Below are 26,237 nucleotides of genomic sequence, written 5' to 3'. Positions count from 1 at the left end.
TCCCTTCAAGGCCCTACTGAGAGCTCACCTCCTCCAGGAGGCCTTCCCACACTGAGCCCCTTCCTTCCTCTCCCCCTCGTCCCCCTCTCCATCCCCCATCTTACCTCCTTCCCTTCCCCACAGCACCTGTATATATGTATATATGTTTGTACATATTTATTACTCTATTTATTTATTTTACTTGTACATATCTATTCTATTTATTTTATTTTGTTAGTATGTTTGGTTTTGTTCTCTGTCTCCCCCTTTTGGACTGTGAGCCCACTGTTGGGTAGGGACTGACTCTATATGTTGCCAACTTGTACTTCCCAAGCGCTTAGTACAGTGCTCTGCACACAGTAAGCGCTCAATAAATACGATTGATTGATTGATTGATTGATTTTCCGGGTAGGGCAGGGGTAGGGGGGAAGGGAGGGAGAATGTGCCTTTGGCCCGAGGTCGTTAATTAGCCCCTGGCAGTGGCAACAAGATTTTCTACAACAACTCAGCATGGAGACAACATGGCCTAGTGGAAGGAGCAGGGGGCTGGGAGTCAGAAGACCTGGGTTCTAATTCTGTCTCTAATTGCTTGCTGTGTGACCTTGGGCAAGTGACTTCATTTCACTGCACCTCAGTATCCTCAACTATAAAATGGTGATGTAATAATAATAATAATAATAATAATGGCATTTATTAAGCAATTACTATGTGCAAAGCACTGTTCTAAGCCCTGGGGAGGTTACAAGGTGATCAGGTTGTCCCACAGGGGGCTCACAGTCTTCATCCCCATTTTACAGATGAGGGAACTGAGGCCCAGAGAAGTTAAGTGACTTGCCCAAAGTCACACAGCTGATAATTGGCAGAGCCGAGATTTGAACCCGTGACCTCTGACTCCAAAGCCCGGGCTTTTTCCATTGAGCCACGCTGCTTCTGTTCCTGTTCTCTGTAATACCTGTTCTCCCTCCTATTTAGGGAGAAATACCTGTTCTCCCTCCTATTTATGGAGCTCCATGCGGGACAGGGGCGGTGTCCAATCTGATTAACCTGTATCTTGTCCAGTACTTAGAATAATTCTTGACACATAGTAAGCGCTTAATGTGTATCTTGTTCAGTACTTAGAATAGTGCTTGACACATAGTGAGCACTTAAGTACCATACAAAAGCAAAATTACAACCCAGAATTCTGTTTATTTATACTGATGCCTGTTTACTTATTTTGATGCCTGTCTCCCCCCTTGTAGACTGTGAGCCCGTTGTGGGCAGGGATTGTCTCTATTTGTTGCGGAATTGTACTTTCCAAGCGCTTACTCCAGTGCTCTGCACACAGTAAGTGCCCAATAAATATGAATGAATGAATGAATGTACCCCAGCGCGTAGTACAGTGCTTGGCACATAGTAAGGGCCTAACAAATACCATAATTATTATTTTATAAATAAATAACATGACAGCTATATCCAGGCCCCCCCGCTACCAGCCCCAGGCCGCAGGACACCGGAAAGCCGGTGGTGCTGTCTACTTGTTTAATTTTCTTATCTGTCTCCCTGCTTCTAGACTGTGAGCCCGTTGTTGGGTAGGAATTGTCTCTGTTGCCGAATTGTACTTTCCAAGCGCTTAGTACAGAGAAGCAGTGTGGCTTCATGGAATGAGCACGGCCTTGGGAGTCAGAGGTCATGGGTTCAAATCCCATCTCCGCCACTTGTCAGCTGCGTGACTTTGGGCAAATCAGTTCTCTGTGCCTTAGTTACCTCATCTGTAAAATGGGGATGAAGAGTGTGAGACCCACGTGGGACAATCTGATCACCTTGTATCTTCTCCAGCGCTTAGAACAGTGCTTTGCACATAGTGAGTGCTTAATAAATGCCATTATTATTATTATTCTCTGAGCCTCAGTTCCCTCATCTGTAAAATAGGGATTAAGATTGTGAGCCCCATGTGGGACAACCTGATCATGTTGCATCCCCCCCAGTGCTTAGAACAGTGCTTTGCGCATAGTAAGCGCTTAACAAATACCATCATTATTATCATTGTTACTGTTTAAATAAATAAATGAAATGGGAGCCGTGTCCATGCCCCGCTCTCTCCCTTCTAGACTGTGAGCCCGCTGTTGGGTGGGTAGGGACCGTCTCTGGATGTTGCCGACTTGTACTTCCCAAGCGCTTAGTCCTGTGCTCTGCACACGGTAAGCGCTCCCATCCGCCAAGCTAGCTCTCTTCCTCCCTTCGAGGCCCTACTGAGAGCTCACCTCCTCCAGGAGGCCTTCCCACACTGAGCCCCTTCCTTCCTCTCCCCCTCGTCCCCCTCTCCATCCCCCCCCATCTTACCTCCTTCCCTTCCCTACAGCACCTGTATATATGTATATATGTTTGGACATATTTATTACTCTATTTATTTATTTATTTATTTATTTATTTTACTTGTACATATCTATTCTATTTATTTTATTTTGTTAGTATGTTTGGTTTTGTTCTCTGCCCCCCCCCCCCCCCCCACCTTTTAGACTGTGAGCCCACTGTTGGGTAGGGACTGTCTCTCTATGTTGCCAACTTGTACTTCCCAAGCGCTTAGTCCAGTGCTCTGCACACAGTAAGCGCTCAATAAATACGATTGATTGACTGATTGATCCAGGAGGCCTTCCCAGACTGAGCCCCTTCCTTCCTCTCCCCCTCGTCCCCCTCTCCATCCCCCCCATCTTACCTCCTTCCCTTCCCCACAGCACCTGTATATATGTATATACGCTTGTACATATTTATTACTCTATTTATTTATTTATTTTCCTTGTACATATCTATTCTATTTATTTTATTTTGTCAGTATGTTTGGTTTTGTTCTCTGTCCCCCCCTTTTAGACTGTGAGCCCACTGCTGGGTGGGGACTGTCTCTCTATGTTACCAACTTGTACTTCCCAAGCGCTTAGTCCAGTGCTCTGCACACAGTAAGCGCTCAATAAATACGATTGATGATGATGCTCTGCACACAGTAAGCGCTCAATAAATAGGATTGATTGATTCCCAAGCGCTTAGGCCAGTGCTCTGCACAGCGCTCACTAAATAGGATACGTTTGGTTTTGTTCTCTGTCTCCCCCTTTTAGACTGTGAGCCCGCCGTTGGGTAGGGACTGTCTCTATATGTTGCCAGCTTGTACTTCCCAAGCTATTAGTCCAGTGCTCTGCACAGGGTAAGCGCTCAATAAATAGGAATGAATGAATGAATGTTGGCGGGGCTGCACGCGGCGGGTCCGGGCCCGGCAGCGCCTGGCCACGCGCCGCTCACGTGGGGGCGGGGCCGGGGGCGGCGGTGGGCGGGGCTTCAGAGCGTGGCCACGCCCCTAATCACCATGGCCACGCCCCCTCCCGCCCCTCGCGCGCCCCCTGGCGCACGCGCCCGCGGCCTGCCCCCTGCGCCGCCGTCCACGAGGCCCTCACGGGGAAGCCCAAAGGGACTTTTTTTTAATTTTTATTTTTTTAATTTTTTTTTCCAAGAAGTTCCGGGAGCTCCGGGACCTGTAAACAACACGGCTTGTTTGCCGAGACCTGGAGGCGAGAGGAAGGGGACCCCGGGGTATTTTTAACTCGCACCAACTCCTGCCGAGCAGGGAAACAGCTTGCACAAGGCGAGGATTGCAACGTTTGTTCTTTTAATGATAGCATTTGTTAAGCGCTTACTATGTGCAAAGCACTGTTCTAAGCGCTGGGGAGGTTACATGGTGATCAGGTTGTCCCACGGGGGGCTCACAGTCTTAATCCCCATTTTACAGATGAGGTAACTGCAGAAGTTGTTACTTTTTTTTTTTGGCATTTGTTAAGCGCTTACTATGTGCAAAGCACTGTTCTAAGCGCTGGGGAGGATACAAGGTGATCAGGTTGTCCCATGGGGGGCTCACAGTCTTAATCCCCATCTTACAGATGAGGTAACTGAGGCCCAGAGAAGTGAAGTGACTTGCCCAAGATCACACAGCAGACATGTGGTGGAGTCGGGATTCGAACCCATGACCTCTGACTCCAAAACCCGGGCTCTTTCCACTGAGCCACGCCGACTTGCCCAAACTCACACAGTGGCAGTTGGTGGAGCTGGGATTTGAACCCATGACCTCTGACTCCAAAGCCCATGCTCTTTCCACTGAGCCACACTCCTTCTCTTTTTTGATCTGCGAGTATTCATTTATTCAATCATATTTATTGAGCGTTTACTGTGTGCAGAGCACTGAACTAAGCGCTTGGGAAGTACAAGTTGGCAACATATAGAGGCGGTCCCTACCCAACAGTGGGCTCACAGTCTAGAAGGGGGAGACAGAGAACAAAACAAAACATGGTAACAAAATAAAATAAATAGAATAAATATGTACAAATAAAATAAATAGGGTAATGAATACGTACAAACATATATACATATATACAGGTGCTGTGAGGAGGGGAAGGAGGTAAGGCGGGGGGGTGGGGAGGCAGAGGAGGGGGAGAGGAAGGAGGGGGCTCAGTCTGGGAAGGCCTCCTGGAGGAGGTGAGCCCTCAGTAGGGCTTTGAAGGGAGGAAGAGAGCTCGTTTCTTCTCCCCTGCCTCTTGATGCGCTCACTGACGGGACTCTAGTTATGGCTGGGGTGGCCGGAGGGTGAGGGTCCGAGGTCGGGGGGGTGAGGAGTTGCAGTCCCCCACATAAGAATCTGCTGGGTAGGAAATCCGGCCCCATAGAGCCAGCAGCAGCCCCAAGACACTGGTTTCTGGTTCTAGACCTTCCCCGGAGATGTGGGTACAGACCAGGGTGACCCTAAAAAAGGGTATTTTTAATTAATAATGGTATTTGTTAAGCACTTACTATGTGCCAAGCACCGTTCTAAGCACCGGAGTAGATACAAGGTTGTCAGGTTGTCCCACGTGGGGCTCACAGCCTTAGTCCTCATTTTACAGATTAGGTAACTGAGGGACAGAGAAGTTAAGTGAGTTGCCCAAGGTCACACAGCAGACAAGTGGCGGAGCAGGGATTAGAACCCAGGTCTCAGAGGCGCGTGCTTTATCCACCAGGCCACACTGCTTCCCTAGGGGATTCCAGACCAAAGTGGAACTGGCCCAGAGAAGTCCCAACTTCCTGGACCCTTTTCAGGGCTCTTTCAAACCGGGGGTGACCCACAGCCAGGCTGGACTTTTAAGGAAAACACCTTAGCCTTCCTTAGCCTTCCCCTCCCACACTCACTAGCATCTTCCCGTTGAAACATTTGGTGACTCGCGACTTCCACTTATGTACAGTTCCTACTTGCACACTGCCGAATTTCATTAGCCTGCGTCTGATTTCTTACAGGGTCTGCTGATTTGCTTTTAAGAGAGAAGAGGGTAGATATGTAAAGTTCTTACTCATAACAGAGGAGTGTGGGTTCTCTGCAATGAGTTTGTTTTTTCCATTTCCTGTCTTCAGTAAATTTGTCACTTTGTCTCCCTGAATTTTCTGGGCTCATTCATTCATTCATTCAATCGTCTTTCTTGAGCGCTTACTGTGTGCAGAGCACTGTACTGAGCGCTTGGGAAGTACAAGTTGGCGACATATAGAAGCGGTCCCTACCCAACGGCGGGCTCACAGTCTAAAAGGGGGAGACAGACAACAAAACTAAACATATTAACAAAATAAAATAAATAGACTAGATATGTACAAGTAAAATAAATAGAGTAATAAATATGTACAGACATATATACATATATACAGGTGCTGTGGGGAAGGGAAGGAGGTAAGATGGGGGGATGGAGAGGGGGACGAGGGGGAGAGGAAGGAAGGGGCTCAGTCTGGGAAGGCCTCCTGGAGGAGGTGAGCTCTCAGTAGGGCCTTGAAGGGAGGAAGAGAGCTAGCTTGGTGGATGGGCAGAGGGAGGGCATTCCAGGCCCGGGGGATGACGTGGGCCGGGGGTCGATGGCGGGACAGGCGAGAACGAGGTACGGTGAGGAGATTAGCGGCGGAGGAGCGGAGGGTGCGGGCTGGGCTGGAGAAGGAGAGAAGGGAGGTGAGGTAGGAGGGGGCGAGGGGATGGACAGCCTTGAAGCCCAGGGTGAGGAGTTTCTGCCTGATGCGCAGATTGATTGGGAGCCACTGGAGATTTTTGAGGAGGGGAGTAACATGCCCAGAGCATTTCTGGATAAAGACAATCTGGGCAGCAGCATGAAGTATGGATTGAAGTGGGGAGAGACATGAGGAGTTAGATTGACTTGGGGAGAGACAGGAGGATGGGAGATCAGAGAGGAGACTGATGCAGTAATCCAGTCGGGATAGGATGAGAGATTGAACCAGCAGGGTAGCGGTTTGGAGCGGAATTATTTGTCAATCCTGAAGAAACACTGGTTGGGGGCTGGGGGAGGTTGTCCTTCTCCCCATGAAATTTTCTGCAGTTTTACTAAACCACAGCCCCCTTCACCACAGGGCCGAAGCTCAGAAATGGCAAAACTCACGACATTCCGCAGTTTCAGATACGGCTTCAAGTACTTGGCAACTTGTGTGGGAGTACGACTATGATATCATTTGGATTCTTACATTTCCTTCCCTGTATTCTTTCGGGGCCCTAAACGAAAGGCAGGAATTACTTCGGAAGTTGTAAGCCATCTTGTGCATTCAAGCATAGGAAGAACAATTTTGCATTTTAGCTAAGACCAAGGAGAAGTCATTTCTTTCAGAAAATTTCCCTTTGGGGAAGACGTTCTCTTTGAGAAGCATTGTGGCCTACCGGAAAGAGCACAGTCTGGGAGTCAGGGGACCTGGGTTCTAATCCTGACTCCACCACTTGTCTCCTGTGTGACCTTGGGCAAGTCACTTCTCCGTGCCTCAGTTACCTCATCTGTAAAGTCGGGATTCAATCCTCCTCCCTCTCAGCCTTTGAGACCTATGTGGGTGAGTCCTGTGTCCGAACTGATTGCCTTTTATATGCCCTAGCACTTAGAATAGTACTTGGCACACGATAAGCACCTATCAAATACCATTTTAAAAAATCACTGTCTGAAAAAGACAATTAAAGGGAGAGGGTAGCCTGGACAGGATGTTGTATGCTAGATCCCACTGTGTGTATAAAGAGGATAGTTTGAGAAGCACCAATTCCATTGCACTTGGGTAATAGAAAGTAAGGAGGAGAGGAAACAGTGAAACAAAGTATTCTAAGGATATTAGAATAGTCCAAGGAGAGTCTAAGTATTCTAAAGATACAGTAAAACAAAGGTTCACACAGTGCAGTATCCCAACTAAAAACTGGATTGTCCTGTGTAAAACTGGACAAATGGCCATGCTAAATAGCACCCATCATACTGGCCCTATTCTTATTTTGGCTCAACCCTGGAGAGATACTATTATTATTATTATTGTTATTATTATTATTAATGTTATTAAGTGCAGTCGAGTCGGTTCCAATTCTTAGCGACTCTATGGATATATTTTCTCTAGAACGGCCTGTCTTCTGCCATGATCCATAACCTTGCTAACGGTTCTTCCGTTATCATTGTTATGGTTTCTATTCAGAGCCCACTGTTGGGTAGGGACTGTCTCTATATGTTGCCAGCTTGTACTTCCCAAGCACTTAGTACAGTGCTGTGCACACAGTAAGCACTCAATAAATACGATTGATTGATTGGTTGATCCAGCTCCTGGTCTGCCTCTTCCACGTTTTCCCTGGACTTTTTCTAGCAGTAGTGTCTTCTCCAGAGAGTTAGTCCTCCTGATGATGTTCCCAAAATTGTGCTAATCTAAGTTGTCATTTGTCCGTCCAAAGACCACTTTGGCTCCAAACGCATTTGTTTGTTTTTCGGGCAGTCTCCTTTAGGAAGAGCTATCCTTGGTAAAAAAATTTCTGATAATTATGGCATTCATTAAGTGCTTACTGTGTGCTAATAAATGATAATAATAATGGTATTTGTTAAGCGCTATGTGCCAAGCACTGTTCTAAGCGCTGGGGTAATCAGGTTGTCCCACGTGGGGTTCACAGTTTTAATCCCCATTTTACAAATGAGGTGACTGAGGCACAGAGATGTTAAGCGACATGCCCAAAATCACACAGCTGACAAGTGGCGGAGCCAGGGTTAGAACCCACGACTTCTAACGCCCAAGCCCATGCCCTTTCCACTAAACCACGCTGCTAAACACTGGGGTAGATCTAGAGAAGGGCCCACCTCTAGAAAGCTTCTAGTTTGGCTCTGGAGATGGGGTGGAGAGTGGGGTCTAGATAGATGTGCGGCTTCCTAAGGGATCCTGGGAGTCATGGGATGGTTCAAACACCTGAATCCTCATTATGAACTTGCCTCAGTACCCCCACCCATCCCAGCTGTCATATTAGACTGTGAGACTAGACTGTGAGCCCACTGTTGGGTAGGGACCGTCTCTATATGTTGCCAACTTGTACTTCCCAAGTGCTTAGTACAGTGCTCTGCACACAGTAAGCGCTCAATAAATACGACTGATTACAAAAGCAGAAAGGCCTTGCTGTACTTTTGTAGGAAATGTAGTCCTCAGCACTAAGTTTTGAGATCAGTCCTCTCTCAGCATTTTGGAGATGGGGGGAGTCAGTTCTGGGGGCAAAGGCAGGCCAACAGCCAAATATCAACGTCCGTGTCCCGGGTGATTGAGAGTTGATCCCTGGAGAAATCTGACATTGCCATGAACAGAGAAAGAAGCACCACCGAGACTGATTAGGGCTTGAGCTAGAAACAGTTAGGATTGGGGTTAAGGATAGGGCCGGATTCCCCCCTTTCTCTCCAGCTGACCAAGCCTGATCATTTGTCCCTAGTGTAAGGCTCTGAAGCTCCCGGATCCAGCCACCTGAGGTCTGGGGACAGTGGAGCTCAAGCAGTTGACCCTCTGTTTTGGAAAGCATTGTGTGTGGGGGGTGGCTTGTGTCTGGGAAAAAAGGAGAGGGCTCCTAGCCTGGGTTCAGGGGATGTGATGAGTAATGCCCATAAGGACCTGGGAAAACTCAGGCTAAGTAAGAGAGAGATGCGGGGGGTTGATTCAGTTTTCTTGCTCTATTCTCATCTGGTGAATTAGTCATTGAGGGGAAGCCAGGAAACCGCTCGTGTCTCAGGAAAAGATGCTGTGACGCCAACATCCTGGGAGTTCCCAGAATGATCCTGGACACAGACAGTGGAGAAGTCCCCACTGGCACAGTCATTTGAGAGCGGCGGTTGGGACCTGCACTTACACACTGCTGAGCCCCCGTGCCTCCAGGAAGGCGAGTGGCTTCTGCGGCCCTCGGAGCCCAGGCCGAGGGAGCCCCACTGGACAAAGACCCCTGAGCTTTTCAGCGACTCTCTGAAAGAGCAGATCGTAATGCCTGTTCTGTCTGAAGCCCGAGGGGCACCCCAACTTGTGGGACTCTTTTACCTTTAAAGAGACCCGAAGATGGAGGAGGTCGTAGGTTTTATGGGAGGGGATGGAATTATGGCATTTCTGACCCAACTAGCTGGGGTCTGGCTCCCGGGGGGCAGGATTTGGCAGGCCAGTGTTAATGCTGCATTAACTGTTTATGTCTGGATATCACGATCCAGCTTGCTGACCTGGATGTGAGCACCTTGAGGGGTTGGATTATCCCCAGATCCTCCCTGCTGTAACCCTAATAATCAGCTTTAGTTTCTTAGACCCGTTTATTGGTTCTGAGAACCGGACAACCCACCGCAAGTCTTCCTCTGCTTTGGGCTCTGCAGAGGACTTTGATTCATTTAGGCCCTTCTTTCCTCTTCTCACACTGACTTGCTCCCTTTATTCATCCCCCCTCCCAGCCCTTCAGCACTCATGTACATATCTGTAATGTATTTATTTATATCAATGTCTGTCTTCCCTTCTAGACTCTAAAGTCATCTTGGGCAGGGAATGTGTCTGTTTATTGTTGTATTGCACTTTCCCAAGCGCTTAGTACAGGGCCCTGCACAACATAAGTGCTCAATAAATATGACTGACTGACTCCCCAGCCATTCAAATAGAGAATGTCCATCCCCCAGCCCAACCTGGCTGGCTTAGGGCTGCACTTTCATCATCAACAGTATTTATTGAGCACTTACTGTGTGCAGAGCACTGTACTAAGTGTTTGGGAGAGTAAAATACAGTAGAGTTGGCAGAAATGATCCCTGTCCACAATGAATTTACTCCCTGAGAAGCAGCTTGGTCTTGTGAAAGGAACACGGTCCTGGGAATCAGAGGGCCTGGGTTCTAATAGTTCCACCACTTGCCTGCTGTGGGACCTTGGGCAAGCCACTTAACCTTCTCTATTCCACCGTTTCCTCATCAGTAAAGTGGGGATCAAATACCTGTTCTCTTTCACCCAATCTGGGACAGAAATTGTGTCCGATTCGATTAGGCTTGTATCTTCCTTAGAGCTTAGTACGGTTCCTGACACAAAATTAGTTCTTAATAAATAGCAAGATTCATTCATTCTTTCAGTCGTATTTATTGAGCGCTTACTGTGTGCAGATCACCTTACTAGGTGCTTGGAAAGCACAATTTGGCAAAAGATAGAGACGATCCCTACCCAACAACGGGCTCACAGTCCAGGAGGGGGAGACGGACAATAAAACAAGTAGACAGGTGTCAATACCATCAAAATAGATAAATAGATTTATAGATCTATCTTTACTATTATTATTGTTGGGGTGCCCGGCGCAGCTGATTTATGCAAGTTTGCTAATATGACACCCATTAGAAACCCTCGGCCAAGTAAACAGCCGTGTTTGGAAATGTGAGCCCAACTTTTATTTCGGTCTCGGTGGGGCAAGGGCTGGTTAGGACAAGGGCCATGTGTGAGGAAAGCTGATGGAACTTGATGGAGCGGGTGGGGGGCAGGGAGGGAGTGGAGAATGAAAGGAGTCTGCAACAGTTTCACATCTTCTAGAACTGGAACTTATATATGATGGGAGGAAAGCTTGGAAGGAGGGAAGAGCTCCCTCACTTTCTTCCAGAGGGAAGCTGAAAGATGGGGTTGAGAATGTCAGAAGGGGGAAAGCCCCCAGTTCAGCCAGGGCTGGGGTCCAAAGGGTGCCACTAAGGAGGGCGAGCTGTGGTGTGGACTGAAGTTAAGGTTTGAGGATGAAACCGCACCCAGTTCTAAAAATGTAAAATTGTCCCCCTCTAGACTTTAAGCTTGTTATGGTCAGGGAACTGTCTGCTAATTCTGTTGTATTATCTCCCTAACACTTAGCACAGTGCTCTGCACATCATAAGCACTCAATAAATACCATTATTGTCTTGTATATTGAGGAAATCTCATCTAGTGCTCATGGTGTTCAGTGCCACACCCAATAATTTCTTTCAACTCAGCAACCTCCTGGATCCAATCAATCTGTGGCCTTTATTTAGCACCTAAATAAGTCCTAAACACCAAACTAAACACTTGGGAAGTACAACAGCAGAAAGACACACATTCCCTACCCTCTAGGAATTCACCATCTAACAGGGGAGACAGGCCGAAGTTATTTATAGATAGCTGAAAGCTGGAGGAATCCAAATTTGTTTTGTCTGAAGAACCATCTGTAATTTCCTAGAAATGTTCTAACCAAAAAAGATAGTGAAAGTGCTTACACTGTGGCAGAACTGGGTGTACTGAGTTCTGTGTGACTTACCGTCGTCACCTTAGAGTCCACGTCTCCGCCCACACCGCTTCCCTCATTGCTATTTCCAAACACACTGTGTTCCCACTGTGGGTTTTGGGACCCTGGAAACAGCACTTCTCAACCCGTTAAACCTTCTTCTCCCCCTCGGGGTAGGCAGGGAAAGTTTCTGCTGGGAGGCTAATTGAACTTACCTTCTGGACTGTAAACAAAATACTGGCCTCATTTTTGGGGGCTGCTCATCTCCATGGGGAGGATTCAGAGAAGGGAACGTGGCAAATTTTAGTTTCTCTAACCCGTGAACTCAGGTAGAGTCCTGAATTTCATTCATTCACTGAACTAAGCGCTTGAATGTGAGCAAGGCTACTCTAGGGCACATGCAAAACCTGTTCTTGGGAGCCACCAAGACTCCTGGAAGTCGTTAGGCCATCTAACGTAGAAGACCCTTCTGACATTCACCTAAAGTAGAAAGACAGGGGCCAGGCTGGGTAAGGTACTGCTCTTGCTGGCCTAAACTTGGGCTTGGACTAAGCTCAGGTCTGGCTGGGCCACGTTCTGGAATTTTACACTGAGCAGAGTTTCTCTTCATCATCAATCATATTTATTGAGCACTTACTATGTGCAGAGCACTGTACTAAGTGCTTGGGAAGTACAAATTGGCAACATATAGAGACAGTCCCTACCCAACAGTGGGCTCACAGTCTAAAAGACTTCTCTTAAAACCCAGATCTTTCTGACTCCCAGTGCTCTTTCCACTAGTCCATGCTGCTTCGCAGATAGATTTAGTCCAGTAGACTCAGTCAGTGTGACTCCTGCTTTCAAGGGGTTTACAGTCTGGTCTGATAGTTTGGCATTCCCAGTCACCAGAGAGCTCCAAGGGAACCTGAACCCAGAGACATTGTTTCCGGGTCCTGTGGTGGCTGATGGGCTATGCAGTTCATTGCTGCTTATTTAAAATGCAAATGGACAGTAATAATAATTATAATAATTATGGTATCTGTTAAGCACTTACTGTGTGCCAGTCACTGCTCTAAGCGGTGGGGTAGATACAGGCGGATCGGGTTGGACACGGTCCCTGTTCCACATGGGGCTCACAGTGTCCAGCCCCATTTTGCAGATGAAGTGACAGAGAAGTCAAGTGATTTGCCCAGGGTCACACAGCAGACAAGTGGCAGAGTCGGGATTACAACCCATGATCTCCTGACTCCCAGCCCCTTGCTTATCTACTGCGCCATGCTGCTTCTCTTTAATAACACACGGTGGTAGCTAGCAGGGCTATGGGAGGGCCCTAGTCGTGATTTGGAACCACATCCTTTTGGGTCAGTCTAAGAACCGGTGTCTGTGGAGGGGTGGCCTGATGTTTGCATTGGTTTGGGGACTTGGATACCAACTTCTCACCTTAAGGGCCAGACTGAAAAGCAGGGAGCCTTTTCGGAATACCAGACAGGCTTTTAAGAGGCCCACTTCCCAAGGGCTGGGGTAGATACAAGAGAATCAGGTCAGATTCAGTCCCTGTTCTGCATGGAGTTCAAAGGCTAAGGGGTCACAGAGCTGAATTGCATTTTGGCTCTGAGCCTATGATCTGGGGCTGATCTGCAGCTCCTTGTCTTTCCAACCCATAGCGACTCTATGGACACATCTTTCCCAAAACGCCCCACTTTTTGTCTGCAACTGTTCTGGTAGTGTATCCGTAGAGTTTTTTTGGTAACAATACAGAAGTGGTTTTCCTTTGCCTTCTGCACAGTTAATTTGAGTCTCCACCGTCTACTCTTTCCCATGCCACTGCTGCCCAGCACAGGGGAGTTTTGACTTGTAGCAGATTGCCTTCCACTCGCTAGCCACTGCCCAAGCTAGGAGTGGAATGATTATGCCTCTGCTTGACTCTCCTTCCCATAGCCGAGACTGGTAGAGTACTGAAAACCCTCCAATTGCAGCTCCTAGCCCTGCTTTTAGCCTCAGAAAGGCTTTGGCAGTCAGCACAATGTAAATGCAGCTGAGCCGAAATGAGACTCAAGTCTCATTTCACTTTAGAAATGTTCTGCTTTCTCAAGGGAAGGGGTACGGAGGAATCTTTGTTGGAGAAACTCAGAATGGAGGTAGAGACATGGGCGGCTCTGAGTCTCACACTTTTGCCCCGACCTTTCACTCAAGCTTGCTGTGCCAACAAGTCTGCTTTTGGCTTCTTAATGGGAATAAATGGCTCACTTTAAGTCTGTATCCAGCCTATCTTTGACTATATATTTAGAGCCTAATTAGTTCTCTGGATACAATGGGTGCTCAATAAACACTATAGGCTGACTGATTTTGCACTGAGAAATGGGTTCATTTTAGTGAGTTTCCGTTATATAGCCTTTTGTTAGAACAGTCTCCTTGTACAGCGAGAGGACACCTATAGTGGTTCCTAAACTCTAATCTGACCCTCCTAGGCTTCCCCGAAGTGATAGGCGCCCCTAGCTCTTCCCCTCTTCCCCACTGAGACTTCTGCTCCTTCACCACTGGAATGACGCTAATGCCTGTTGGTAGGAACAATGTGGGTTTTTTTTAAGAAGTCTGAGTAATGCCCTTGCATTGTTTTTCTCCAGCCCTTGTTGCCCACTGTTTATGAAACCTTTAGCTACTTACACAATGTCTTTTAAGTATTTATTAGTTAATGATTACTCCTACTCTGTGGTGAAGGACCCACTTTGAAGGGAGCGGAAATTCAAAAGACGCTGTCCAGCCCATGAAGAGCAAACAGTAGATTATTTCCCTCTCCTCTTTTTCCAACTTATTTTTTAATGGGCTGGATCCTTCTGGCTTTATTCACCTTGCTGAATCCTGAGGCAGCAAGTGCAAAGTCAGGAAAGGTTAGATAGTGGCCAGGATTTAGTGGAGAGGAGAAGGCTGAATAGGTCTCATTTGATAAAGGCTGTTTCCAGAGATACAGGGTGCCATAAGGCAAATGGTTTGTGGGGCAGGTGATAGCTAATCAGCCTCCTGAGCCTAGAGGTAGTGCCATGGGGATATACAACTACATGGAAAAAAAGCCAGACTGAGAGTAAACAAAAGGTGGAGACTGGCCACCATATAATAAATGCCGTTGGCCCTCACAGGCTCCATCCCTGCCTGGGGTGACTTTGGCCAGGGCCTGAAACTTCTTTGTGATCCATCTGCCAATATATTTATTATTATATTGTACTCTCTTAGCCCTTAGTACGGTGCTTTGCACACAGTAAATGTTCAATAAGTACGATTGAATATGAATGAATGATGATAACATGATTATCAATATGAGGGGATTTCACTACAGCACAGGAATCAAACACAGGCCGCTAAAATGCTCTCCAGGACTTTTGTGTTTGGGAGCCATGTTTTAGGATTTTCCTTTTCTTAGGCAGGAAATGAAATCTGTGAGTCTTGCCATCTCCCCAACTGTAGGTTATTTGGTTACTTGGGAACTCACCAAAGCTGGGATTGTCAACTCAGTTAATTAAATTATATACTCCTTGAGGGCAGGTATCACATCTACCTACTCTATCGTGATCTCCCAAGTGCTTAGTACAGTGTTCTGGACAGAGCAGTGCTCAATAAATACCATTGGTTGATTGACTGAGGCATCTACAGCGTGGCTTAATGGCAAGAGCCTGGGCTTGGGAGTCAGAGGTTGTGGGTTCTAATCCCGGCTCCGCCACTTGGCAGCTGTGTGACCTTGGGCAAGCCACTTAACTTCTCTGTGTCTCAGTGACCTCATCTATAAAATGGGGATGAAGACTGTGAGCCCCATGTGGGACCATCTGATTATCTTGTATCTACCCCAGCGCTTAGAACAGTGCTTGGCACATGGTAAGCGCCTAACAAATACCAACATTATTATTATTATCTACTGCTTTGCCAGGTGTAACCCTCTTGACGGATCCTAGTGCTTTGCCTGGGGCATCCTGCAAGCTGAGCTCTCCCATTACTGCATTCCAAGGGGCTAATGGATTCGTCCCCTCCTAACATTCTTCACCTCCATAGTCCATGCTAACAATAATAATAACTGTGGTATTTGTTTAGCACTTTCTATGTGCCAAGCACCATGCTAAGCACCGGGGCAGATATAGAATAATTGGATCGGACACAGTCCCTGTCCCACCCAGGGCTCACAGTCTAGGTCAAGCTTTGGCCCCTTTGAGGTCAACAATCTTAAGGGAGGTTGGGGCTTGTGTTTAAACTACTGAGTCAGGGTGGAGTTTCCCAAGTTGTAATCAGAGTGATTTCTCTATTTCGAGTCCAAGCTGCTGAAATGTTTTTTGGAGGGGTGAAGGGAATGGGGGTAGAGAGAAGTTTTATGCTTTCGATTTGCTCATCAAAAAGCTACACCAGCATCAGTGCTCACATTGCAGTGGGGCCTTGTGACACAATGTATGTTTCTGTTTTGCAATTTCTAATGCTGTTTTCAGGGGTCAGCTGTGCTTTTCTCCTTACTCAGCAGTGATTTCTGTGTGGTAGACTTCTGCCTATTATTGCTTGCCCCTGTCCCTCCCCCCAGCCCCCGACCTCTTACCTCTCATCCCTGTCAAATGCTCTGGCCTAGTTTGCCTAGTTTGGCCCTACCACTCAGCTCTCAGAGAAGTTGGGTCTTCCACAAGCAAAACTTGTAATAAAAACTAATAAAAAGAATAATAATAATGGTATTTATTAAGTGCTTACTTTGTGCCAGGCACTCTACTAAGCCCTGGGATGGATACAAGCAAAATCAGGTTAGACACAGTCCCTATCCCACATGGGGCTTCCAGTCTCAATTCACATTTTACAGATGAGGTCACTCAGGCACTGAGAAATGAAGTGACTTGCCCAAGGTCACACAGCAGACAAGTGGCAGAGCCAGGATTAGAATCCATGACCTTCTGAGTCCCAGGCCCGTACTGTATCCACTATGCCATGCTGCTTCTGTAGGAAATAAACCCCAAAAGGCAGTGATGCCAGAAGGGTCAGCTTTTCATTGTGAGGGTGAGGGTGAAGAGAAGGCAGTGATTTGAAGTAGGAATGAATATTGGAAGGGGACGGGCTTCAGAGAGCTATTATAGATCAGAAAGCCACAATTTTGGGCCTTGAAAGCATCAGCTCTATGCTGGGGAGAATCAGAAGGACTCTTTGTGGGCAGGGAGCGTGTCTGCTAATTCTGTTGTATTGTTCTCTCCCAAATACTTCGTAGAGCGCTCCACACATAATAAGCACTCAACAAATACCATTGATTGGTGGATTGATTTGGTAGATCAAGAAAAATGTGTGTGAGCCTGAAGATTGACTCAGGAATCCAAATGCTTAAATTGTCTCTTGGCTATAAGCTCCATGTGGGCAGGGAATATGTCTACTAACTCTGTTGTATTGCTTTATCCCAAGCTCTTAGTACAGTGCTCTGCATACAGTAAGTGTTCAGTAAGTATCATTGATGGATTAACTGATGTTTTTCAGCACTTGCATAACAGTTTATCTTCACAGGGTATTTTTGGTTGTAATCCCCCAAAGGGAAATGGGTGAGCAATTACTGAAATTATTACTAAAATACAAATGGGCAATCCTTGGCACAAGAGTCCTTTTTCAGGTAAATATAGGATTTCAGAATACAGGCAAAACCCCTCCAGACTGACCTCTTCTAGCATAATTCTCCTTTTTGAACATCTAGTTTAGAAGAGGTAAATAAATTTGCCCCAGAGCTTGTCTACCCAAAGATCAATCTCTCTGTCCTGTCTGTTGCGCTCAGGGACTGTCTGCATTGAAAGTGTGAGTGGGATGAGAAAACCAAAATGATGAGAGGAATAGAAAGGGAGAGGGGGATGTTTCTCAGAATTGTTTTTGTGGTATTTATTAAGCATTCATTCATTTAATCATAAGCACTTACTATATGTCAAACACTGTTCTAAGTGCTGGGGTAGGTAAGTCAATCAAGTCAGACATAGTCCCTGTCCCGCAATGGGCTCACAGTCTAAATACGAGGAAGAACAGGTGTTTAATCCCCATTTTACAGTTGAGGGAACTGAGGCACAGAGAAGTTAAGTGTCTTGGCCAAGGTCACACAGCAAGCAGTTGGTAGAGCTGGTATTAGAATCCAGGTCCTCTGGCTCTCAGGCCCATGCTCATTACACTGGGACATGCTGCTTCCCTAATTCTAACTAGGGAATTCTTGCATCTTTTTAAGTATTGCACTTTAAGTGAATACTGGAGGGAGGGGTTCAGGGTTTTCAAGCATAATAATGAGGGGTGTGAGAAGTGGAGAAGAGAGAGTGTGTTTGACTCCATCCATGTTCCGTGAATTGGTAGTTCAATAAAGACTGATTTTTTTTTTACAGTAAATCAGGGCCGTTTGTGTTTGCACTGTAAAGTGCATACTCGAATACACACAAGGCCTCATTGTGAAGAAAATCAGTCTCTTATTTAAATAATGAATGTTTAAATTCCCAATAAATGGTGTGATCAGAAGTACAAAGTACCGGTTGCTTTAAAAATCACCGAATCTTTACTGTTGGGAAGACGGCTATGATCTATCCCTCAGTTCCACCATCTTTTGGAGAGGGCAGGGAAAGAGGAGAGTCGGTTCTCAAAGGAAATAATGCTGTGTTTGGTATTGCAGCACTCAACGTATCTCTTTATCGAGGGAGTGTCCCCATTCCCCCAAGCCTTCTCTCTTGTCCCAGCCTTCTCACTGCTTGCTTGAATTCAGGCTTCCCCCTCCTCAATCAATCAATCAATCAATCGTTTTTATTGAGTGCTTACTGTGTGCAGAGCACTGTACTGCGGGGGAAGCAGCGTGGCTCAGTGGAAAGAACCCGGGTTTGGAGTCAGAGGTCATGGGTTCAAATCCCGCTCCGCCACTTGTCAGCTGTGTGACTTTGGGCAAGTCACTTCACTTCTCTGGGCCTCGGTTCCCTCACCTGTAAAATGGGGATGAAGACTGTGAGCCCCTTGTGGGACAACCTGATTACCTTGTATCTACCCCAGCGCTTAGAACAGTGCTTTGCACATAGTAAGCGCTTAACAAATGCCAACATTAGTATTAGTACTAAGCACTTGGGAAGTGCAAGTTGGCAACATATAGAGACAGTCCCTACCCAACAGTGGGCTCACAGTCTAAAAGACTGTGCCTCCCCTCCTGCCAGTCTCTGGCGTGGCCCCTGCTCTGGGCCCCACTCACTTGGCACCCACAGGCTCCCCACCCGGCACTCAGGTGACCTCCAGTTCTGTGGGGGCCTTTGGAGTTGCCATTGCCAGGAGCAGCCTGTGTTGTTGTTATTGACCTCACCAAAACCGGGTGCCCACTGTGGCCCTAGCAGGAGCTACTGATTAAGGGATCAGTACGTGCATAATCATCTGGTAAAATGGAAAACAGCATTGGCCATTGAAATCCAGTGAGTCTCCAAGCTTCCGCTGGCATCCGGTCAGTTTTGCTTTTCTCAGATTGGATGCCGCTGGCATGCTTTGCGGCAGCGGAGGAAAATCCTTAATACCTACCTAATCCTTCCAGGATGGAGGAGGAGGTGGTTCGGGGATACTCAAAGGATCAACGATCAGTCTTAGGTGCAAAAATAGTGAGTTCCATCTGGCTGAACCAGGTACGGCCTCCAGACAAGAGAGAGGCTTAAAGTCAATTTAGGGATTCTGTTGTCATTTTGAGGCTTACTTTGTTACACTCAACTCTAATGTCCCCTAGACTATAAGCTGGTTGTGGCCAGGGAACGTATCATCATCATCATCAATCGTATTTATTGAGCGCTTACTATGTGCAGAGCACTGTACTGTAAGCGCTTGGGAAGTACAAATTGGCAACATATAGAGACAGTCCCTACCCAACATTGGGCTCACAGTCTAAAAGGGGGAGACAGAGAACAAAACCCAACATACTAACAAAATAAAATAAATAGAATAGATATGTACAAGTAAAATAAATAAATAAATAAATAGAGTAATAAATATGTACAAACATATATACATATATACAGGTGCTGTGGGGAAGGGAAGGAGGTAAGATGGGGGGATGGAGAAGGGGACGAGGGGGAGAGGATCTGTTGTATTGTGCTCTCCCAAGTGCTTTGTTAAGTGCTGTCCTCAATAAATGTCATCGATTGAAGTTGAGAAAATGGAAACTGGTATTAAAGGTAAAAATCTTCCAAGTTAACTTCCAATTAGTGCTTGGTACAGTGCTTTGTACACAGTAAGTGCAATAAATGCAATTGAATGAGTGAATGACTCTATGTAGGGCTTAGAACAGTGCTTGGCACATAGCGCTTAACAAATGCCATCATTTATTTTATTTTTTATCTATGACAGATGACTGAGCTCTCACCAATCCTGTGCCTGTCTTCCCTTCGACTTCTCCTGCACAGCCTAGTGGATAGAGCATGGGCCTGGGCGTCAGAAGGACCTGGGTTCTAATCCAGCTCCATCACTTGAAGGGTCACACTTGCCGTGTGACCTTGGGCCAGTCATTCAACTTCTCTGTGCCTCAGTTACCTCATTTGTAATCTGGGGATTAAGAGTGTGAGCCTCATGTGGGACAGGGACTGTGTCCAACTTGATTAGCTTGTATCTACCCCTGTACTTGACACATAGTAAGCACTTGACAAATACCATCATTATTAGTATGTTGTAGCAATGTCACACCCATAACAGTAGCCCCAGGCTCTACTGACTAAAGGCTGCTTCCTCTTGTTACTCAGCCTGTCCCATTTCGTAGTTCTCTTGAATAGCTTCACAATTTCTCCCCTGTTGTGGATACCCAAGAATTAACCATTACAATCATTTAGAGAGTTAAAGTGAAGGAGTGTTTATTGTTTAAAAAGGCAATGAAAACAATGTTTTATTTAGGGTTTTTGGTTCAAAGAATGTAAAATATTTTCCCAACCTACAACAGGCTATCACTTGATTGGATTAGAAACTAGAAAATAAACATACCACTCTATATTGGTGTGTCCACTGGTGTCCTCAACAACATTCACACACCCTATTGGGTGACAACACATTGTCAGCAGCTTTGTCTTCAAATATGGACAGCTATACAGTACTGTATACACACGTACACACAGAGCAATGCTTAGAACAGTGCTTGGCACATAGTAAGCGCTTAACAAATACCATCATTATTATTATATTTACTGAGCGCTTACTGTGTGCAGAGCACTGTACTAAGAGCTAGAGAGAGTATGCAATAATAGAGTTGGTAACCAAGTTCCCTGCCCACAGTGAGTTTATAGTCTAGAAAGGGAAACAGACTTTCAATAAATCAATTATGGCTATGTACATAAGAGCTGTGGGGCTGAGGTTGGAGTAAATAAAGGGCACAAATCCAAGTGCAAGTGGAAGTCCATGTGCAAAGGTGACACAGAAGGGAGAGAGAGTAGAAGAAATGAGTGCTCTGCTGGGGAAGGCATTTGGAGGAGAAGTGACTTTGCTCAGGGGTCACCTAACTAGTGACCCGTATATACACCTTAGAACAGGAAAATAATAATAATGGCTTTTAAGTACTTATTAATTGCTGGGCACTGTACCAAGCGCTGGGGTGGGTACAAGTAAATCGGGTTGGACACTGCCCCTGTCCCATATGGGGCTCACAGTCTTAAAGGGAAACTGAACAGACTTCTACTAGAATAATATAGGAAGGGCCCTGTTTGGTTATCAGAACATTCCTTGCAATTGACATAAAGTGATGGGGAGAGAGCATTGGCCTTGAGAAACTTTGAGGGAGAGCACACACAGCCAGAGCCTGGCTCAGCCCAGCCTCCGTTTCCCCGCCAATGCATTTTCCTATCATTGACAGGAAAGTGAATCTGGCACTTTATGTCTGACCCTTCAAATGAAAGGAGCTAGTGGTGAGCTGAACGAGGCCCTGCCTGGTGGAGTCGATCGCCATAGTGTATCACTAAATCCAAAGTAAATCTTCAACCAGAACCGAGGGGGTGATGCTTTTCCTTTTAACCCCCCAAACACTGTTCATCTTTTTGAGAACAAAATTACCACAGTTACTATTATTTTTTTTTGAGGGGAAAGGGAAGGAGAGAGGCTCTCCTTTGCTTCATGGTTGTTGTATCATTTTACCTTCTCACTCAAAGGCATCAAGCATCAAGATCAAATAATGGTACTTTGTGGTCCCCATTGTTGGCAAGCTACCCATTGCAAGACGTCTCATCCCTCTTCACGTCTCCTAGAAACTGTGTGACTAAGAAGGAGGCAGGTATAGGGAGGATTTCACTTAGGTGGAGTTTTATGATTACAAAACTAGAGTAACCCTTTTGGAGGGAGGCCTACGTGGAGTGAGGGGATGGGGAGGAGTTGGGGAACAGGAGGAAGAGACGCTGCATTACCTCGGAGCGCCTAAGAAAAAAGGGGAGAAATCAACATACTGCATCTGTCTCGGTCCCTCCACCCTCCTTTCCCTAAAACGTATCAGTCCAAAGTCAGAAACTCACCCTTGAACTTCCAAAGGTGCTTGTTTGCAATGATTTTATAATTGTTGCCTAGCATGTGGGGGGAAAAACCGCTTCCCTTGCGGACTTGTGCTAGGCAATTTGGATGCTGCCGAGTGGCCTATTTATTTTATTTTGTTAGTGTGTTTGGTTTTGTTCTCTGTCTCCCCCTTTTAGACTGTGAGCCCACTGTTGGGTAGGGACTGTCTCTATATGTTGCCAATTTGTACTTCCCAAGCGCTTAGTACAGTGCTCTGCACATAGTAAGCTCTCAATAAATACGATTGATGATGATGATGAGAGGCTTTTAGAAGAGTTGAATTTACTTTCAGGCGTCCTGATTACGGTCATTTCTGCCGCTGGGGAGGTGGGCTGGGCAAGAGACCCATGACCTTTATTTTTTACGATTAAAGTCTTGGGTGGTGCGGTGGTGTTATATAGCAAGTTGAAGTAAGGGGAATTGAAAAGGAGGAGATGCAGGCAGAAACAGCCCCCTGTCTCTCCCTAGAGTCGGTGGTGATGCACAAAATGCAAGCTAACCTACTAACTGTGGCAGGGGGATGGCATGCTGTCATTGGCATGTCTCGGTTTTGCTTTTTTTGAAATGGGGGAAAAACAAATCTCTCGTGTTACCAGTAGGCAGAAAAAAAAAATTACGCAGTAGAACAGATTTGTCATGGGTTTCCAATGCGAGGAATGTCTTTTCTTGACCCAATTAGCTGATAACCTATTCCCTGATTTAACCCGCCTTCCAGAGTGTTTTCCTTGTGAAATCCCCCAGCCCCGGTCTTCAATCCAGGGGAAGGTGGACAGGGTGGCTTGCTTCCTTGGCACCGTTTTGGCCCCCCAGAACAACAAGCTCCGGACGCTCAGGTTTCTGAGCAGCTGCCGGGGGCTGCGGACACCAGACAGTCAGCAAAGCGGGCTGGAGAAGGGACAGGGAAGGGGGAGGCCGCGGTCTGGGCGGAGGCACGAAACTGACCGGGAAATCCATGTACGGGGAGGGAGAGAGAGGTGGGAGAGGGAAAAAGAGAGGGAAAGAGATGGGAGAGGAAGAAAAGAGGGAGGGAGGTGGGAGAGGGAAAAAGGGAGAGGTGGGAGAGGAAGAAAAGTAAGGGGGAGAGGGAGAGAGGTGGGAGAGGGAAAAAGAGGGAAAGAGGTGGGAGAGGAAGAAAAGAGGGAAGGAGGTGGGAGAGGAAGAAAAGAGGGAGGGAGGTGGGAGAGGGAAAAAGGGAGAGGTGGGAGAGGAAGAAAAGTCAGGGGGAGAGGAAGAAAAGTAAGGGGGAGAGGGAGAGAGGTGGGAGAGGGAGAGAGGTGGGAGAGGGAGAAGAGGGGAGGGAGAGGGAGAAAAGGGGAGTAGAGGGAGAAAAAGGGGAGGGGGAGAGAGAAAGGGGGAGAGAAAGTGGGGTGGAAGGGGAGAAGGACTGGGGGGGGAAGGAGACAGTGTGTGCGCTAGAAGCAGCATGGCTCAGTGGAAAGAGCATGGGCTTTGGAGTCAGGTCATGGGTTCAAATACCTTCTCCACCAACTGTCAGCTGTGTGACTTTGGGCAAGTCACTTAACTTCTCTGTGCCTCAGTTACCTCACCTGTAAAATGGGGATTAAAATTGTGAGCCCCCCTTGGGGCAACCTGTTCACCTTGAAACCTGCCCGGCGCTTAGAACAGGGCTTTGCACTTAGTAAGCGCTTCACAAATACCATCATTATTATGAGTATGTGTGTGTGTGTGTGTTTTGCGGGTTGGGTTTGGGGAGGTTGGGAAGAGAAGGGATGCGGGGCAGGGGTCGAGGCGACCTCCCGGTATCTGCCAGGGCCGGAGAGAGGGCGAGTCACCGGGCGGAGCCGAGCCGGGAGCGCGGGTTTCCGCGGGAGGCCTGCCTGGGCGACGGACGTGTGGGACGTGTCGCCAAGGAGCCGCCCCAGCCTCTTCGCTGCCAAATGCAGCTCCCCTTGGGCGGCTCTCTGCCCTCCTCTCCCCACCAATTAAACCTCCTGAAATGTCCAGCCGCCTCCCGGACCCTTTTTCTCCAAGCCCGAGACCGATTCCCTCCGTAGCCTCATGCCCATTACGTGTACGATGAGGCCACAGATGTAGAAGGAGGCGATTATCAATGATCAATTTTAGACTGTGAGCCCCTTTTAAACTGTGGGTAGGGACTGTCTCTATATGTTGCCAATTTGTACTTCCCAAGCGCTTAGTACAGTGCTCTGCACATAGTAAACGCTCAATAAATACGATTGATGATGATGATGATGATGATGATCAATTCCGTCCGGTTGTAGTTGAGGGCCTACCTTAAGCAGTGAATCGTTTATAAAACCCGCAGCCCGAGGTGTAGAGGGAACTGTAGTGGTCCAGAGAAAAACGGGTTACGGCGTGCTTAAGCGATCTGTGAATCGGTGAATAGTACTACTAGTACTAATAACACTAAGCCCAAGCGCTTAGTACAGTGCTCTGCACATAGTAAGCGCTCAATAAATACGATTGATCATCATCATCATCAATCGTATTTATTGAGCGCTTACTATGTGCAGAGCACTGTACTAAGCGCTTGGGAAGTACAAATTGGCAACATATATGATTGATGATGATGAATAGTAGGTCAGCGCCTACTCCGGGTTAGAGCACTGTTCTAAACGCTACGGGGCGTACAGTACCCGATACGTGCCCTTGGGAAATGTATAATCTAGAGGGGAAGACACATCTAAGACGGGGGAAGCAACATAGTCTAAAGATATGTACATAAATGCTCCAGGGAGGGGGTGGGTGGGCAGTTCATTCATTCATTCCATCGTATTTATTGAGCGCTCACTGTGTGCACAGCACTGTACTAAGCGCTTGGGAGGTACAAGTTGGCAACATGTAGAGACCCAACAGTGGGCTCACAGTCTAGAAGAGTGGGCTCACGGTCTAGAAGACTGTCTAGAAGGCAGTTACCTGAGTTAGCTACGGAAGGCCAGAGGCAAGTGGAGAATTATACATAGGAAGAAAACTGTACTAAGCGCTTGGGAAATACAAGTTGGCAACATATAGAGATAGTCCCTACCCAACAGTGGGCTCACAGTCTAGAAGAGTGGGCTCACAGTCTAGAAGACTGTCTAGAAGGCAGTTTGCCACGGAAGGCCAGAGGTAAGTGGAGAATTATACATAGGACGAAAACCAAAATAGCCATTTTATTTTACCTCTCGTTTTATTTTATACCTACTCCAAATAGGGCAAGGTGCAGCCAAGGCCAGCACCTAAACAACTGTCATATGAATGTACGCAGCGTTAGATCACGATTGCTAACCCAATGCCCACGAATGATTCAGCTGTACAATTCAGTGAATCAATCTCAAGTGGGTATCGATGTATTTTACTTGACATACAATGAGCTAAAAGTACCGCACACGGTTTGCTATTTAAGGTGAGAGGTAAAGGGCTAAACGGGGTCCCCAGACGTGCTTCCCTTTTTGCAAATTCCTCGGCGGACCCCGGCAGTAATTCGAAGGACAGATCAGGGGCCTTGCGACAGCAGAGGTTGATGACCTGCCCCGCCGCTCAGCTCTCTCCCCTCCCCTTGTCCTAGAAAGGCTGTCGCTTCTCCATCGGCTTTATCGGAACACTTGTCTCCCCAACACTTGAGGCATTAGAAACCTTTTATGATAGCAGAGTATAGCAGTTTTGGATTTTTTTTCCCCCGGGGGGGGTCTCAAATGCCAACCTCTTAATTGAGGCCCAGACAAGACTATAATCTAAAACCTCCTCCTCCTCCTTTTTCCCTCCTGTACCCTGATTCTGACCCCACCCCCGGGAACATGTAGAGTGATTTCCATCGAAGGATCGAAATGAACTCATTTTTAAAAAACCTTCCAGCACCAAACCTAGCCACCCACCCATCTCTGCCCCATTGAATTCGTTCAATCGTGTTTATTGAGCGCTTACTGTGTGTAGAGCACTGGACTAAGTGCTTGGGAAGTACACATCGGCAACATAGAAGACGGTCCCTACCCAACAACGGGCTCATAGTCTAGAAGGGGGAGAAAGACAACAGAACAAGTAGATAGGTGTCCATACCATCAGAGTAAATACAATTATAGCTATATACACATCATTAGTAAAATATAGCAAATACGTACAAATATATACAAGTGCTGTGGGGAGGGGAAGGGGGTAGGGCAGAGGGAGCGAGGGGAGGAGAGGAAAAAGAGGGGGCTCAGTCTGGGAAGGCCTCCTGGAGGAGGTAAGCTCTCATTCATTCATTCAAAAGTATTTCTTGAGCGCTGATTGTGTGCAAAGCACTGTACTACGCGCTTG

Source organism: Tachyglossus aculeatus (assembly GCF_015852505.1).
Source record: "Tachyglossus aculeatus isolate mTacAcu1 chromosome 12 unlocalized genomic scaffold, mTacAcu1.pri SUPER_6_unloc_1, whole genome shotgun sequence".
In the NCBI taxonomy this organism is placed as follows: Eukaryota; Metazoa; Chordata; class Mammalia; order Monotremata; family Tachyglossidae; genus Tachyglossus; species Tachyglossus aculeatus.
The sequence above is the reverse complement of the archived record's forward strand: the minus strand, read 5'-3'. Positions refer to the sequence as shown.